At 33.1% G+C, this 17,899-nt stretch overlaps 1 long non-coding RNA gene across 1 annotated transcript; it reads left to right on the top strand.

The window, feature by feature from the left end:
• The first annotated feature begins 2,792 nt into the window (after window positions 1-2,792).
• LOC127789569 (uncharacterized) lies at window positions 2,793-11,772 on the top strand. The gene is made up of 3 exons (XR_008020619.1): window positions 2,793-2,997; window positions 8,400-11,077; window positions 11,176-11,772. It is a non-coding gene; the product is annotated as an uncharacterized LOC127789569 (long non-coding RNA).
• Window positions 11,773-17,899: the final 6,127 nt, after the last annotated feature.

The raw sequence follows: 17,899 nt of genomic DNA, 5'->3' as shown, positions 1-17,899 counted from the left end.
ATCCTTTTGTTTCTTTCTGAAACCACTTAAGGGTTATTTTTATATTTAATATAGCCCTACTCGAGATCCCATTGACTTCCCGGGAATCCCTTACCATTATTCGATTTCTCAGCCTGAATCCTAACTGTACTGAAAATCATTTCAAATCCGATTTCTTTGCATGCCATAAATCTTATCTCGGAATACTTGATACTGATATACCATTTTCTTTAGGCATCTAAGCCCTGGGGTACTCCCTGTAGCTGATTCGGCGATTTATTTTACTATCAAACCCGCTTTTCAGTATTTTAAACTCATCCAAATTACGTGGTGACCTCACACAGATATGGGGTATTACATAGTCTGTTTTAATTATTAATTATGCATGATTTTTATCATATTACAAAGATTACTCTAACATTATCAAAATCTTTTCACTATATTGCAATATTACAAAGATTTCAAAGATACCCTAACAATCTTATCATAAATTTTAAAAAGATTTAGTCGCTTTTAGTCATTAATGATACATGATTCTTACCATATATCACAATATTACAAAGATCACAAATATATTCTAACAATTTTATTTTAAATTTTGAAAAGATTTAGTCGATTTTAGTCATTAATAGTGTGTGATTTTTACCATATCGCAATCTTACAAAGATTACAAAGATACTTTAAATCTTACAAAGATTACAAAGATATTCTGACAATCTTATCGAAATCTTTCCAACAAAGATGCACCACTTAATTAATCAATGAATGTGAATTTTGCTTATAAATAATTTGGACTAACTTGAAATTAAGCAATCCCTGTCAAAGATATTTGCTCAAAAACCCTAAAAGTTTTCATCTAATCAATATCATCATCAGCATCATGAAGCCATTTGCGATGACAGTCTGTGTGCTGTTCTTGGTGGTGTTTGCTACCCAGTTCGAGCTGGACATTGCCACTGCCAGTGGTCGCTTCTCCCCTCTGACTGTTAACCCTAAAGACTTGAAACTCGACCCGGGTGTGGGTATAATTCCCCTCCCCTCTCCTCATCTTATCTTATCTTAATTGATTGAATCATTATTAACTTAGCTTTTGATTTGTTGAATGAACAGTTTGCGCCATACATAACTGTTCGCTGCCAAACACCTTCTGTTGTCGCTGCGATTACTCACAATCCCCGTCAATATGTAGAGTCTGTTGTTAATTCCATGTAATGGCCTCAATGATTGTAAGCTTCTTGGTCTTGAATGATAAAAGATAATTAGAACAGCCTTCAGTTTGATCAATTTAAGTTGCACATAAATAAAAATAGGAAACGAATAGGATAAATTGTAAAAAAAAAAAAACATTAAATTTTGTCGCGTTTGTAAATTTATCCAAAAGTTTCAATTTTGACAATTATATTCTAATAGAGTGTAATTTTATCCAACACTTGAAATTAATTTAGAAAATTTGTGTCATTATTGATGTGACGTGTCATTTATCATAAAAAAAATATATGAGTGAAACCACATGTACACATATGAAAAAAATAAAAAAATAAACTATACGTGTGGGTGTCACTCATTTTTTTATGATAGGTAATTTATCACGCTAGCAATAACACACGTCTCCTAAGTTAATTTTAGGTATTGCATAAAATTATACGCAATTGAACTAATTGGGGTATAATTGTCAAAATTAAAATATTTAGATAATTTTGTAAATTCAAAAAAAAAAATTGGGTTTTTTTTTGCTATTTGCCCAACGATAAGAAATAAAAATGTAAAAATGACATTGTTTCCAAAAGTAAGACACCAAGTGGTAGGAAAATATGTAAATAAAAAAATTTGAGTCTTTTTATAAATATAATTTTTAATATAAAAATAATTATTTAATTTAAAAATAAACATAAAATTTGAGTTAAAATTTGATAAATGTTAATTGTTATTTTTTTTTTTTTTACTCTTTATTCTCATATCCTCGCTGGGCACAACTTTTCTCTATTCAAGGGTAAGTTTGGTCCCAAAAAGAATATGTTTTGTCATAGTTAGAAAGAACAATCAGATTCCCTAATTTATCTCTTGCACTGTTCATTGGGGCTCGGTGGTGTGGGATAGCGTAAGAGGCATAATCACAAGGATAAGTTTGGTATTTTTATTTTTAATTAATTTATAATAATATAATTATATAAGTTAATTGGGGATTTGTATTTTTTTCTTGTAAATTTAATTTTTTATATGAAATAATATTAAAAAATATTTTTAATAAAAATAAAATATAAAAATTATGATTGAGCTTTCAGTGAGTTTGATTATTGAACGGACTAAATTTATTGAATTGTCTCAATTATTTAAATTAAATAAATTAAATATTTTTTAAAAATCAAATCGAATTGATCAAATAGTTGTTTAAACTAAAAAATTAAAATAATTAAAAAATAAAAATAATTACGATAAACATTACTCTAGTAAAAAAAATACTACTTGATTAATTTTCGTGAGTAGATTTTAGTTCAGAAATATTACTTGATTGAAAAGATTTATTAATTAAGTAAAAATAAATGTTAGTGGAATAAAAATAATATTATTTGATTAAAAATAATTTTTAGTTGATTAATTTTTATGAGTAAATTTTGGTCGATTTAGTTATTTTATATATATATTTTTAATAAAAAATTCAAACTGAGTCGAAATAATCAGAAAAAAAAATCAAACTAAATTAATCTACAAATTAAACTGAACTCAGAATTTGATTATTTTGATTTAATTAAAATTTTGCTGCAAGAATATTAAGGACTAAATTGTAAACCTCAACAGTATAGTGGCCTTTGGCCTTCTGTCTTTGGCAGCTCCCGGCGATCCTCCCCGACAACGGCGGCGACGAAAGCGAGCGGAAAGGGGGCGCGAGACTAATGGTTCCGGATGACATTCGGTGTCCGATTGAATCGCATTGGCGTTTGGGAGGAAGGTGAATTGACAAGTATAGGGATTTTCTCAGAAGTCGGAGCATCATTCTCATGAAATTGATCCTGATTTTGCGTAAGCATGCCATTTATTTGTTCTTCTTGTGCCCTAATCTGCCGAAACACTTTGATTTGAAACACGTTTTAGATTTTTACTTCTAATTTTGGTGAGCGTTTGTTAATCATCAACTGAACCAAGATTGGCACATGAACTTGTATGAAATAAAGGAAGGAGAGAAAAAATGAAGCAACTACCGCGTTGATCTTGAAGCCCCGACTTGAATAAATATTTGTTTATTTGGTTGTCAGTTATTCAGAATTTGCCTTACCCTTGATTAATAAAGTGTTAATCATTGTTTACGGCTTTGCTGTCACTGGAATCCTGACATTTACTGGCATTTGGTGTCTAGCAGGTCTAATTAGATTCCGAGCATCTTCATGCTTTTGCTCAAACTATTTTCATGAGCTAAACTCTCCAGCCACGGAACTTTTTCTTTTTCCTGGTATGAAAATTCAACGTCCATTGAGTTTTCTAGATCTTGGACAACTTTTAGTAATGATTTTTATTTTTTAGCCGGAATTGTCCCTGCCAGGTAACACCACCTCCTGTATCTTAAAATTTGGCGATGTAGTAGTTGGGTAGAGTTTTTGTGAAACACCTAAACATCATTTCACTGTAGGCAGGAGTAGCTAAAAAAATTGACCAATCATCGATAAAACAACAAAGTATCAAGCTCGCATTAGGTGTGGTTGGCTACATCAGTTCTAGCTAGCCAATCATCTTTATCTATGGGATATCTTTTGTAAAGCCATTATAGTGTCGAAGAGTTTTTCACCAAATTTTTCTTGATCTTCTTCCACAACCATCTTAATCATGTCTTATGCATCTTATCTTTAATAGGATCCATTTTTACCCTATTACAGTTAATCTCATTTTTAATTACACCCATTATAACATCTTCATCTCTATTTCACTTAGCATTAAGGCTTCCATTATAGTACTTGAGAGTTTTTCACCAAATTTTTCTTGGTCTTCCTACACCTTTTTTGCTAAAAACTTCATCCTTCCATTGACTCTCCTCACAAGGCTTTGTATTGGTCTTCTTCTCACATGAATTGTAATACCCAGGAATGATTTGAGGTCATAAATAATATTTGATGAATGATACAAGTGAAATTATCAAAAGAATAAGGCTTTAGGACACACTATTGCAGTCTTAAAAGACCGAAGTGGCTCGAGGGAGTACCCCGGACCTTAGATAGCCAAGGAAAATGGTATAATATCGACAAGTGATTCGAATTATGATTTTTAGTGATGAAATCAATTGGATCAGGAACAGTTTTCGGTACAGCTGTTGGCTGGGCTGAGAAAATCGAATCGACATAGGAGACATCCGGAGGGTCAATGAAGCATGTCAAGGACTAATATTTAAGGTGTAGAACAACCCTTAAGCGATTTTAGGTTGAATCAAAAGGATTTAAGGTCAATTTGACCAGTCGGGCCTAAGTGCAGTTTTCTAATTTTGCCCGAGAGAGGTCAAAACGGTGATTTTTCAGGAGTTTCAAGGGCCTGATGAGATGTACTAAACTTGCGGGACATGGTGATATAATTGGATTTATTAGGGGTGCTTTGGAAGGGGGCAGAAATGTCATTTGGAAAGTCAAAGGGGTGAAAGTGCAAATTATCAAACTTGCATAGTGTGAACACAGCAACCAGATTTCGGCCGCCGCAAATCTTTGCACGTGGAGGCCGATCTCGGCAAAGGGATGGCCAAGGGCGACCTGGGGGAGGTGGTAGCCGGCGCGAGGATGCTTGGTGACCAAGCTATGGCCGGTGATTGGCCGAATTTCGACCGATTTTTGGGTATAAAAGGGGCCGAGGGTTTCGAATTTTGGAGCTCAAAATCGATCGTGTTTTTGGATGTTTTCGAGAGAGTGATTAAGGGGCTTTTGATCCTTGCATCGAGGAGAAGAGATTGGGAGTAATTTGAAGCATTTTGGTGTGAGTTTGAGGGTTGTTCGAGTTCGGCTGAGAATCGGAGGCGGTCCGCCACCGCCGACCTGCAACTGGCCGTTTGGGCCATTTTTCGGCGAGCTTTCGGCCTAAAAATGGTGCCAATGGGATCGACTCATCGAGAGCTTGAAGGGGGTGTGCTCAGATCAGTCATCGGAGGGGTCGTCGCCGGCCGGTCTTGAGGAAGAAGACGACGCGCGTGGCTACACGTGCCAGCCTCCACGCGCAGCCACGAGCAGGGTGCGTAAGAGCGCGTGCGAAGGGCTATTTTGGTAATTTTAATTCCAATATTTTTATTTAATTATTCTAGGAATTATTGTGTTGAAATATTTCGGAAAATAGTTGAAGAAATAATTATTTTGGAATTAACGAGGAGAAAATAGAGAAAATTATGAAAAATTGAGGAAAATGGATTTTAATGCTTCCTTAATTAAATATGGTGTTTAGGAATTATTGTGGCTCGAGGTTGAGTATAAGTTCAAGCATTTGGGATTTGGCATGCAAACCGAGGCGTTGCACGAGGATCGAGGCGATCTGAATACATTCGAGGTGAGTGGTCTGATCCTGTCTTTACCTTATCTTAAAAATATGTTGGAAGGTGTGTAGTGGGTTCAGGTGGGCGGTGTTACCCTCCCGAACTTAGGTTACACGCAATTGGAACCAGTTCTAGTGAGCGGTTTAACCCTCCGGAACTTGGGTTGTTCTGCGAAAGCGTTTCACTTATGTATTTACGTCATCATTTTTATTTTGTACATGTGATATATTGCATCAACTGTTTTTACTTTCAAAAGAGTCGGTGCATGGCGAGTGATTTTCATATCATCGGAGTATTGATATTCGTGTCAATGTTGTTTCTGAGTGGGACGGGTTGGGGTCTGCTTGAGATTGGGACAATGTTAATCCAGGTGAACGGGTGTCACACTGGGGCACTCGAAGGAATAATGTTAAACCAGGTGAACGGGTGTCACGACGGTGCACCCGAGGGATTAACGTTGGACCAGGTGAACGTGTGCCACAGTGGGACATTCGAGGGATTAAGTATGTCAAGGTGATATCTCGAGTTAGACATGTTTTGCATGTTGCTGCTTGTCTGAATATGCCATGCTCGTGTGTCTCTCATGCATTGTATAATCTGTTTCTATACCGTCACTTAGATGTTTATCATCTAATTTGGGCTATGCCCCTGGAACGTTTAATGTTCCAGTCAGGAACTGCTGCGAGGGCAAGGATGTGGCCGGTTGAGGGCCAATGGTGCTTATTTTGTTAAGTCGCTGTAACGTTTGGAGGATTTAATATGCATTTCAAGTTGTAAATGAACAGTTGTATATAGCAATTTTATCATTTGATCTGTATTACATATTTTGCTATGGAAATAAAATGTAAGAACTATGGTGTTTTGGTATTAGTGTATCCGCTGCGTTGTATTAAGACTCGTTTAGTTTAAGATTATTGATCTTGATAGTTAAACGGGCAAGACTGGGGTTCGCGGGGTTTTGTTTCTGCATGTGAAGATTGTTTTTGAAATACCTCGCGTGTTGAATTTAAAGGGAAAAAAAAAGAAATCCCGGGAATACCCTTATAGTGACATGCCCGGCGAGACGGGGTGTTACATGAATCAACCATTTTAATCATGTCTTATGCATCTTATCTTCTATAGGAGCCATTTCGTCCTTATTACAGTTAAATCTCATTTAGTTACATCCATTATAACGTCTTTATCTCTATTACAACTCAGCATTTAGGCTTGGCACATAGGTATTTGAGGTTGAGTTAGTATTTTTTTTTGGGTCCGGGATTGGTTAGGTTCTAAAGCTTAAACTATGAAAAAGGGAGAAGTGTCATGAAGGAAGGTCTTTCACATCACCATTTTATGGATTAATCATCATACATACAATTTATTTCATAATTATTAATGAATATTAAGCTTACATGAATTAATCTTATACATCTGTATAAGGTGATATATTCTCTTAATGTAGGATCAAGACTTCAAAGTAGGAATCCTAGCCTTTTGGCATTTTTTTTTTTGGAAGTAAGACTAAGCTAGCCAGCTAATGCAGGCCAATAATCAACTTAACCTTAAGCAGGACACACATGGCCAGGTAGTATATTCCATGCCTCAAGAAACTTGAATGGGTAAAATTTCCTTGATTTAAAAGTCATCACTGCCCTACTGATTGATAATAGCTGAAAGTTTAAACTGAAGTCAGTGCTTTGGGCTTTTTTTGTGCTCTTTTAGTAAGTAACAAGAAGCCATGTACACAAGGTGCAAGATGAAAGCATTCTGTTTTGATGGATTATTTATTTCTTGATTTATTTGGGTGTTATATAGAGCCTTGGGTAATCCCAATGAGGATAGAATGACCTGCTGTGACTTCTTTGCTTGATTTTTAAATCTTCGTTTTCAAAGTGGCCTCTTAAAGTGATTGTGTTTACTGCAATTTGCTATGCTTCTTTGAACCATGTTAGTGAATATTGGAATCTATAATGTGCATCCTCTAGTTTAATGTTCTATACATGATTTTTGTGTTGAGCTGATCTAAGGGCATTCATTGTTAGACAAAAGAATGGGTTCAAAATTATTCAGAGGAAAAAAGTTTTTATTTTGATCCTCACAGAGTCGTTCTACAGGGCCCGACGGGCTTACCAAGCCCCTTACAGAAATGGGGCAAAAAGATAATTTTGCCCCTGCCCACTTTGCAAATTTGCAAAGTAGGCCACTGTTGCTCTCTCTCTGCTCGCTCGTTTCCCTTCCATGGCCGTTGTCCTCGCCTCGCCGACCGTCGCCACATCTTCAAGATGCAACAATAGTCGGCGAGGTTAAGCAAGGCGAGGGTGCATCTTCAAGATGCAGCGACAATCGGCAAGGTGAGGCGAGGCAGCGAGGCGAGGCGGCGGCGGCTATGGAAGGGAGACGAGTGAGCAGGGAGAGAGCAGCAGCGGCCTACTTTGCAAATTTGCAAAGTGGGCGGGGCAAAATCGTCTTTTTGCCCCCTTTTGATAAGGCGGTTGGTAAGTCCGTCGGGCTCTCTAGACTTTTCCATCCTCACAATGGGCCCAAATTTCCTGTTACTGACAGAGTAACTATAGTTTTTGGATAGAAGATTGAGTAATTATAGACCGCACTACACAGTTTATGGTGGATGTCTCTAATAGTCCTCTTTTGCTAGCATATTTGCAATGGCCTCAATTTTCCTGTTGATGAAAAAGTAAATGGGATTTTGATCCCTGTCTTTTTATCCCCATCATTGTTAAGTGGGTTGTGTAGAATTTAGGATAATGATATCTTCAACTACATCTCCTGTTTAGCTAGAGGACAGCTTGGTTATACCAAGCTCTGAATTATGCTTTAGCGATAGGAAATAATGCAATTATTGCACCGATTCCTTGGCTATAAGTGCTATTTGGAGGGATGGGGACCTCATGGTATGGATTTGATTTGTCTTTTCTGCTTGGTGGCATAGTTGTCAAAGGCACTCCTAGGCGCAAGGCGCCCTATGCGACTTTTCATGGCTGAGCCGCAGTACCATTCAAAAGATGCTGCGAAGGTTCATGAGGCACACACCTCCTGTGGATGCACAAGGCGCACGCATCATGTGCCTTATTTGCAGCTGTATTAAACCCTCCAAATGCTAAGAGGACAAACTCTTAAACTGAGGGGGGGGAAAAAAAAAAGCAAAAGAAAACAACTCTGAAGCTCTTCAACTGTTCAACCGAGTGCATATTTAGGGTAGATTGGTGCTGGGCAGACCTGTTGGTGGAAGCTGGAGGGCTGGAGCTGTCCTGCGCTAGCGACTATACGCATGTGGGGATCACACTCCAATGAACAGGCCACTCATGATGAGTGTGAACCTCAGCGATGGCCACCTGTTTTCATCATCAGGGTCGCCGGGGGCAGGCGAAGTGGTGAACAACCTCCAGCGACCTGTTTCTGGGGACTCTTAACGCAACGACCTGTTTTTTTCTGTTTCTGTTTATTCGCTGCTACATTCCCCTTTTATTTTTCCTCTGAATACTGATGCCTGCAGCCTGTTTATTTTGCTGTAAATAAGAATTTCAGAAAATCACAAAAGCATCTATAACTATCTAATAGGGCATACCCCAAGCATTACAACGAAAATAAACTTCATAGAGATAAAACTAGCAAAAGAAAAAGCTTTTTTTGGACAAAACAAAAACAAACTATATAGAATAATATACAAGAGTCGGCGGAAGCCTTCTATATAATAGCTCCATAAAACGCAAACTGTCAAAAGGCATCATCATCAAACCTCCCTAAGCCTAGGAACAAGAATCGGGGCAAATTTTGGGAGGCCACAAATAAAATCAGAATCTGTCAATACCTTAATGTCCCTAAGTATTAGAATGGTATATTCACGTGAATGTCAATATTGGTGATGAAGACATACGGGTACTCCCCAAACACTGATTTAGGGTGTCAAAAGCATACTTTTGACTTAATCCCCTGTTTGATGTGAAAGTTAACATTTGTGCAAGCTCACATTTATTTGGTGTTTTCTTCTTAATAACATATAAGTGGTCAGATATCTTTTTATTTTTAACTAATTATATTACTTTTAATGTTATTTCTTCTTTTATGGTGAAACTTCTTTTTTATGTACTTTTAAATTATGTTTTTCTTTCATTTGTCTAAATAAATTTGTTTTAATGTGTTTTATGCTATTTTGAAACTAATTTTCTATTTATTCTTCAGAAAGTTATTATTCTATACATATTTTTAATATATATATATATATATATATATTCCTTGTGCCTCCCGCCCAGGCCTCAAAACACTTTGCAACTTTGACAACTATACTTGGTGGTTGGTTGAAACTTGAAAGTTGGCCAAGTCTTTCTTGGTTGCTGCTCAAGTGGCTTGGTGTCTTGAGGTTTATGGCTGGTTACTGAGCTTCATATGGAGCAGGTAGTTCTGTTTGGGGCTTTTTTTCTTGGTGTTTCTGTTATGGGGTTAGTTTTGGGATAACCTGTTTTGTTGCTGCCCTTTTTGATTGATTGCAATTGTGGGTTTGCTTGCTGGTTGTGTTGTTTTGTTGAGATGTCTAAGTGCTCTGTTTTGTGCTGATTTCCGGATATGTTTTGCCTGTCTTATGTGCTAATCTGTAGCTGATTTTTGGTTTCAAGTTTTCCAGTATTGGGTTTCTGCTATCCAATTTGGGCTTGTTGGATAATCTATGGAGAACTATGGGTTTTTCAATGATATAGATGGTTTGTATACCCGAGGCATTTGTTGGTTTCTTCCTGTTATTGATGTTTTGCCCAAGTTTGGCTGTGCATCTGGGATAGGATCTTTGGAATTGGTGGGCTGGTGTTTCCATCTATACCCAAGATGATTGGCTTGATTATGGATGCTTTTATTCAGTTGCTTCTACTTTTGGAGATGTCTGCTTTGTTGGCTGTTATGTGATTCCCTGCATACTCAGCGAATACATGTCTTGGGGGTGCAATCGAGGGGGCTTGGATAGCTCTCTCTCTCTCTATCTCTGATAAGTCTGTGTTTTCAATTTCAGGGCTTGGAGAATTTCTTTTTTAATTATTTATTTTTCATTTACCTTTTTTAATATATCATTTATTTTTTCAATTTGAACATAAGATGGACACAAGTAAACCGAATTTTCAGCTCTAATTGAATTAAGTGTATTTTGATTCACTTATTCAAGTTGTTGTGTCCAAAAAAGTATGTCCATGCCCGAGAATTAGCTCAAGCCTAAAGAAAGAAGCCCAAAAGCCTATCTAGAAAAAAATATAGAGAGAGAGAAATAACCCATAGGTGCATGAAGTCACCCGCAAGACTAAGGCTGAGGGGCTTGCTAGAGAATTGACTGAGAGGCTTGCGGGAGACTTAGACGAGAGGCTTGCAAGAGACTTGACCCTCAACCCGAATGACTAAGATCGAGACCAAGTGATCTCACCTAAAAGCCTCTCTCGATGTCTTCAAAAGACCCTCTCAAGAATTCATGAGTCACTCAGCAATTGCTATTTGGAAGACTTTCGTGGGCCGGCTATTCCAATATCCTTGTTTACAAATTCGGAAGAGAGCCGAAATATCTGTCAAAGATTGTGGGTCTCTCTTCACCTGTCTTCTCCTCTCTATAAACATGAGACTCATCCTCTAGTAAAGGTATGCTTACAATCTTGCTGAAACTATAATTTCACTTTTGGCATGAGACTGACCTAAGTATCGGAGGGCTTGACCCCTAACTGATTTACACCTTGCAGGTCTCTCAAAAATTACACCTGAGACACTCTCTCGCACAAAAAAATTTATTATTGTATCTTGTCAACAATACAGTCTTTTGTCATATTTCCAATTTTGTTTGTTTTTACTTATCTGGAGAACATCCATCCATTATACACTACTAAAGCAAAGCTGATTGTTGCTGTAATTTCATCGATATTACTTGCCTGTGATCTGTATAACTTATTGGGTCTTTTTTTTTTTTTTGTGAGAACTTATTGGACTGTGAATAATAATTATTCACGGGATAGTTTGAGCAACTTGGCTTATTTCTCTGTGCACAAAATCTCCCCTTCTGTTTGCTTTCTGTTTGATGGTTAGGTTCTGTCACTTCTGTATTCTTACTCAACTCCACAGTCTTGTGGGATGGGAGGAAATTGTGAGCTTATGGCCCTGTTTTGTCATTGTATTGATCGTTCTTAGTACATTTTTGGAATAAATTGAGCTTATGATCTGTTTGATACAGTGTGAATTAGAAATCCCTCTCTCTTTTAGTTGCTTTTTTGTGATTATTTATGGAGCCCAGGCCGGCTCTACCTTGAAGCCATTTATGCACATTAGGCCCCCTAAATTAGAAGGCCCCATATTTTAGAAAAATTTTAATATTTTATATATATTTTTTATTTTTTAATATTTAATATTTTATTAAAAATTAAATATAAAACATTTTAATTTTTTTTAACTTCCTTTTCCATTTTTCATTTTTTAACCGTTGCTGTGGTGTTCTCCATAAAACTCATAATTTATTAAATAAACTTGATTATGGAGATTTAATCAACAATTTTGCATTTCAAAAGATAAGAAAAATTGATTTTATATAAAGATGAAGATAGTCCAACACATATTTGTAGAATGAAAAGTTATTGTTGGTGAATTTTATCCTTTAATACATCAGTTTAATGTTATGTTTTGTTTCTCTCTATAAAAAAATCATGAATATATAATTTTTTGGTCGCACTGATCTTCGTAGACTTTAAAAAAAAAATAGTTTTGTTTTTTTTTTTTGTTTATTATTATAAGTTGTTTGGCTTTTTTTTTTTTCTGAGACAGTATATTTTAGTTGAAAAATTATTATTGTTAAGAGATTATTATATTTTGTAATTGATTGAATTTTAATTTTTTTTATTTAATAAAATGATGAAATATTTATGTAAAAAAATATATTATTTATTTTTTTATAAAAAAATTAATACTGAAAAGTCTAAACAAACTTTTTCACCTAAGACTCCCAACTCTGTTGGGCCGGCTCTGATGGAGCCACATAGACAGACATTCTTCATAACAATCAAGCCTCATAATTTGTTTTCAGGGCATAGATTAAGTGATTGGACCACGATAAATTGGAATTTGCATCAGTAGATCATGGGTTCGATTTATTATCCTGTGCAGTGAGTCAAAGTCTTCACCTGTGATTTACCTCCTCTATCGAAATCGAAGGCACGAATAGCTAGAAACTACGCAAGGACGGTAATTCCAAACCTCATAAAAATGTCACAGGAGAGCATGATTTGTCTTCTATTATCAGTTAGTTTTATTCGGGCCAAATTCATATCTTTGTCCACTACTTTCACTTAGTGGGTAACTTTATGCTTTAGCAGCTGATTTACCTTAACTTTTAGAGATCTAAGTTTCCTCCACAGTTGTTTTTATTAAGCCTAGTATTCCAATTAAAGGCAATTAAATGGTGGCAGTCAATTTTGGATTTCAATCAGAGTGCCCCTCTGGTTTCAAACATAGTGGTTGTGGTTGTTCTTAATATAGTAAGTATTAAGTAAAACAGGATGATGGTAACTTGCAACCAACTTATTACTTTTGCATTTAATTTAATTTTATTATATTAGACTAAGCATTGTAAAGGCATAATCCTACAACCTAACATCTTTCTAACAAATTGATGAATTTGCTTCATTCAGGCCGCTTCGCTCCAGCATTGCCAAAAGCACTCAAGACTCTTTCGGCGTTTTTGAATATCTCTGTTTTTGAAATGTCAAAAAAGCAAAAAAAAAAAATCATTTTCAAACTGTTTCTGTAATTATGAAAATATTTCGTGTTGTTTCATAATTGTTGTTGCTCGGTTATAACAATAAATTTGTAGATGAGAAACCGCCGATGGATGACTCATGTGTGGCTTGCTTGAGCGATGAGTGACTCACTTGGGGGATTGATGACTCTCTCAGGATGGAGCAACAACGATGGATGATTTTTCCAGCGATAACAACAGCAATGAATGAATCTCTCGGCTAAGTTGAAAGCGATAGATAACCTATCCAAAAAATAGATTGGTTAGGGGCGTAGGTGAGGATCCCCACGCAAACCTTCCGATGACTAAATTAGTTTCTCGAAAGTGTAGAGTAGTCAAATGTGAGAAGGAGACGTGAGTGTGAGAGATTATATACCGAATGGGAGGTGTCAAGTGTCACTCTATTTATATCAATGAAAGAGGCTATCAGTTGTTGGGTGACTCAATTTTCTTTACAAGTAAGTCAAATGTAGTTTTGATCGGGTTTCATGGGGGTGATGATACGTGGATCGCAAGTGTGGGCACGAAGGCTCGCCTATGACACCCTGGGGCATGGGCACGAGTAGGGCCACGTAGGGCACCCTCGAGTGAGGGTTACCTAGAGGTGCGCGCAGGCGGCGCGTGCGCAAGCGCAAGATCTCATGTGGATGTTAGGTTGCACGGCTGTGTGGGCTTGGGCATGTTAAGACGCACGGAGGTGCCATAGTGGCTAGTCGCAACTACGCATGCTGGGGCTTTCGTCTGGCCACGTGATGTTATCTCATTTTTTTTATTCTTTCATTTATTTTTGATAATTCATTTTGTCGATTTATTTTTACAAGTCATATTAATTACTCTTTATTCTTTTGTTCGAGCACCTCAAACGACATAATATCTAGTCTCGTTAATCTCGTATGTGCCTTATATTATTTTTTTTATATTTTAATTTTTTAAATGTTATCTTTTATTTTTATTTTATATTATAATTTTTTTAATTTTTATTTATGTACAATCTAAGTCAACATCATGAGAAAGGGAAAGAAGGTTAATGTATCCGTCCAACATCACATCAATGTATGTTTTGCATCATAATTATCTCTCCGAACCATGTGTTTGAGTAAAAATAGGAAGTAATAAGTACTTGCAAAGATATTTTTAAAGTAAAAAATATTTTCTTATAAATGACTCCAACTATCAAATTTGTATAAAACTCTAAATTTTAAACTCTAAATTATAAATTGGGTATAAAATTTACTTAGTTATACCCAACACCATGTAGGTGTAAATTTAAGCATTAAAAAGAATTTATTTTTAGTCAAATTGATTGAATTATTTAAATCGAGTAATTGTTAAAAGTTAAACTGAATCAATTAAATTATTGTTTAAATTAAAAAAATTAAAAAATCACAAAAAATAAAAAAAAAACTAGAAATAAGTGTTACTGAATTGAAAATAAGTGTTAATTGAATAAAAAGAATATTATTTGATTAAAAATAATTTTTATTAATTAATCTTTATGAATAAATTTTAGTGTAAAAATATTATTTGATTAAAAAGATTTGTTAATGAAATAAAAATAAATATTAATCGAGTATAAATAAGTGTTATTTAAGTAAGAAGAATGTTATTTAATTACAAAAATTATTATTTAAGTAAAAATGATATTATTCAATTTAAAAAATTATCTAACTTAAATAAATATGACATTTCAATTTATTTGATTATTTTAATTTATTTCAATAAAGAGAGTGGACCAAATCAAAATAAACGAAAATATCAAATTTAAAAACTAAAATGAATCGATCTACAAATTGAAAAGTCAATTTAATTCTATTATTTGAATTTAATTAAAAATTTTCTTACTTTCGGCCATAAGCCCTTGCATAGACATTTTGAATGTAGAAGAGATTTTCTTATAAATGACTCAAACTATATATAAAAGTGTATAAAATTTACTTAATTATATTAAACAATAAAAAGGTGTAAATTTAAGCATTAAAAAGAATTTATTTTTGGTGAAATGAAATATTTAAATAAAAATAATGTTTATAAGAAAAATAAAAAATATATTTAAAATATGTTATTATAAAGTTGAGCTTAATAATAATTAATGGTAGAATCACCTACAATTTTAATTAATACAAAATTAATAATATTATATAAGGAATGTATTAATTATGTGAGTGTCAAAATTAGGGCTGAGGATTCAAATGATTTGATTTTCAAATTAATCGTCAATTTGAATAGATCGAATACTTTCTAAAAATTGAATCGAATTGACAAAATAATTGCTAAAAGCCAAAAAATTGAAAAAAAATAAAAAATAATAAAGTGCAAATAGATAACAAAAATTAAAGGTAAGCAAAATTTTAGTTAAGCCAAAATAAATGAATCTTATCGGCTAATTTTGGTTAAAAGAGTAATTGTTTGTAATATTTCGATCAGCTTAGTGATTTTAATTTTCTTTTAATAAAGAGATCGAATCAAATTAAAATAATCAAAAAATTTAGCATCAGCTCTTTTTACTGTTTTCAGGTTATTTTTAATTTTTTAAAATAGTGAAAACACATTTACTTTATTTTTATCAAAAACATATTTTTAAAAATAAAAAAAATGTAAAAAAAACTCAAAATAACAAAAAATCATTTTAACTATTTTTAGTCAAAACAACTAAAACACAAAAAAATAGGAGGTAATCTATTTATTTATTCGTATTTTATTCTTGTAACAGAAAAAAATGTTGTAAGATTTACCAATTTTAAAATGTATATATTTCTTAATAATATATTAATATTAAATAGTTCTAATTTATTAAATAAAATTTTATTTTCAAAATTTTAAATAGAACATGTTTTTTAATTTTTTGTTTTAACAAATAATTTTTCAAAATGACAAACAAAATGCGTTTTTTATATTTTGAAAATAAATTATCAAAATAAAAAATTTAAAATAAATTTAAATTTAAAACTAAAAATTAAAAGTAAAAAAAACACAACTTTAAATTTGAAAATCAAAATGAATCCATCCACAAATTAAACCAAATTGTACTCCCAAATTAAGTCAATTTACTACTTCGGTCATTTCGACTTAACCGAAATTTTGATCATCTATAATTAAAACTGAATGCCAGCTTATATTATCGGATTATAATAAACACTAATTCATCCCCCATGCGACGCAACGCACGAAAATTCATATGTATTGAATTTATTTAAAATTGACAACCTCATGATTATAAATTTCATCTACAGATTTCAAGAACTATATATTTTTTATAAACTAATAATTAATTTAACATATGATAAATATAAATAGATTATATAAAATAATAAATAATATGATAACATATGATAAATTAGTAACATAAATAATAAAAATATAAAACATAATAAAATTTTCAAAAGAAATATGACTACATATGGTAAATATAAATAGCCTATACAAAATATTAATTTTGTCAAAATAACTTAAACGACTTATTTAAAATAATTCAATTTTGCCTAAATAACTAATTTAACATAATCTACAAATTAATTATTTTTCAAAATTAAGTACTAACATAAACATATATAAGATTTATACTTTTTTTTGCATGAAACTAATTAAGGGTTTTAGAGTTTTGAGTGGTGGCTTTATTAAGAGAGAATGAAAGATAAATTATGGGAAATAAAATAAAAAATTTAATTTAATTTTTAAAAAACATATTTGGCAGTCGGTATTTGACGATATTACTTGATATCTCAAAATTTCTCCTTATTTAAAAAAGTTTATTTTTTTTGTAATTTATTTTAATTAAAATTTTGTGTTAATATTTAAAAATTAATAATATTGATTAGATTTTGCCTCTTCATATACCTTATACACTCTTCAAACACTATTAAACCATGAATAAAACCATTTATAGGTTCCTACACGTTTTTCACAAATCTAAACTTAATTAATGACCTATAAAAAATTCATTTCGGGTAATAAAAAATAAACAAAATATAATAAAATACTGAAATAGAAAGTGGAAATGGGTGGGGCAAAAAATTGACGGCTATTTTGTTATAATATATATATATAGATGTATTGTAATTTCCAAATTTATTTATATTATATTACATACATTTTGTTATTAATTTTTCTATTACATAAGTTTCTAATATTGGGCCTATTTGTTGTAGCTTAAAAGCTGTAACTTTTAACTTCTAGCTTTAAAAAAGTGGATATGTAGTGTTTGTTTTAGCTTTTAGAATTCTAACTTATAGTTTCTACTAACTTTTAGAAGGGTTAGAAGCTGGCTTTTTCAAAGCTGGGGTACCCCACCTTCTACAACTTCTGATTAAACAGTTACATTTTTTTGACAATTTTGCCCTTATTTTTAACAAAGAATTACTCTTATGTCCACGCAATCAAGAGTCTCTCTTCTCCACCGCCATCTCAATTTTCAAATCTCTTCTTTTTTTCTCGCTATCTCCCTTTCTCTCTATACACTAATTAATTTTTTATAACACTTGAAACTTATACATATATACTAATTAATTTTTAAATTATCATTCTATAACTATTAAGGGTATTGTGGACAATTATACAAAAATAAGTTATTGAGCCTGTTTGTTGCAGCTTAAAAGTTATAACTTTTAGCTTCTAACTTCAAAAAAGTGGGTATGTAGTGTTTATTTTAGTTTTTAGAATTCTAACTTATAGCTTCTACTAGCTTTTAG

The sequence above is a fragment of the Diospyros lotus genome, chromosome 14 (assembly GCF_014633365.1).
Source record: "Diospyros lotus cultivar Yz01 chromosome 14, ASM1463336v1, whole genome shotgun sequence".
Taxonomy (NCBI): Eukaryota; Viridiplantae; Streptophyta; class Magnoliopsida; order Ericales; family Ebenaceae; genus Diospyros; species Diospyros lotus.
Note: the sequence above shows the minus strand (reverse complement) of the source record. Positions and strands in the feature narration are given on the sequence as shown.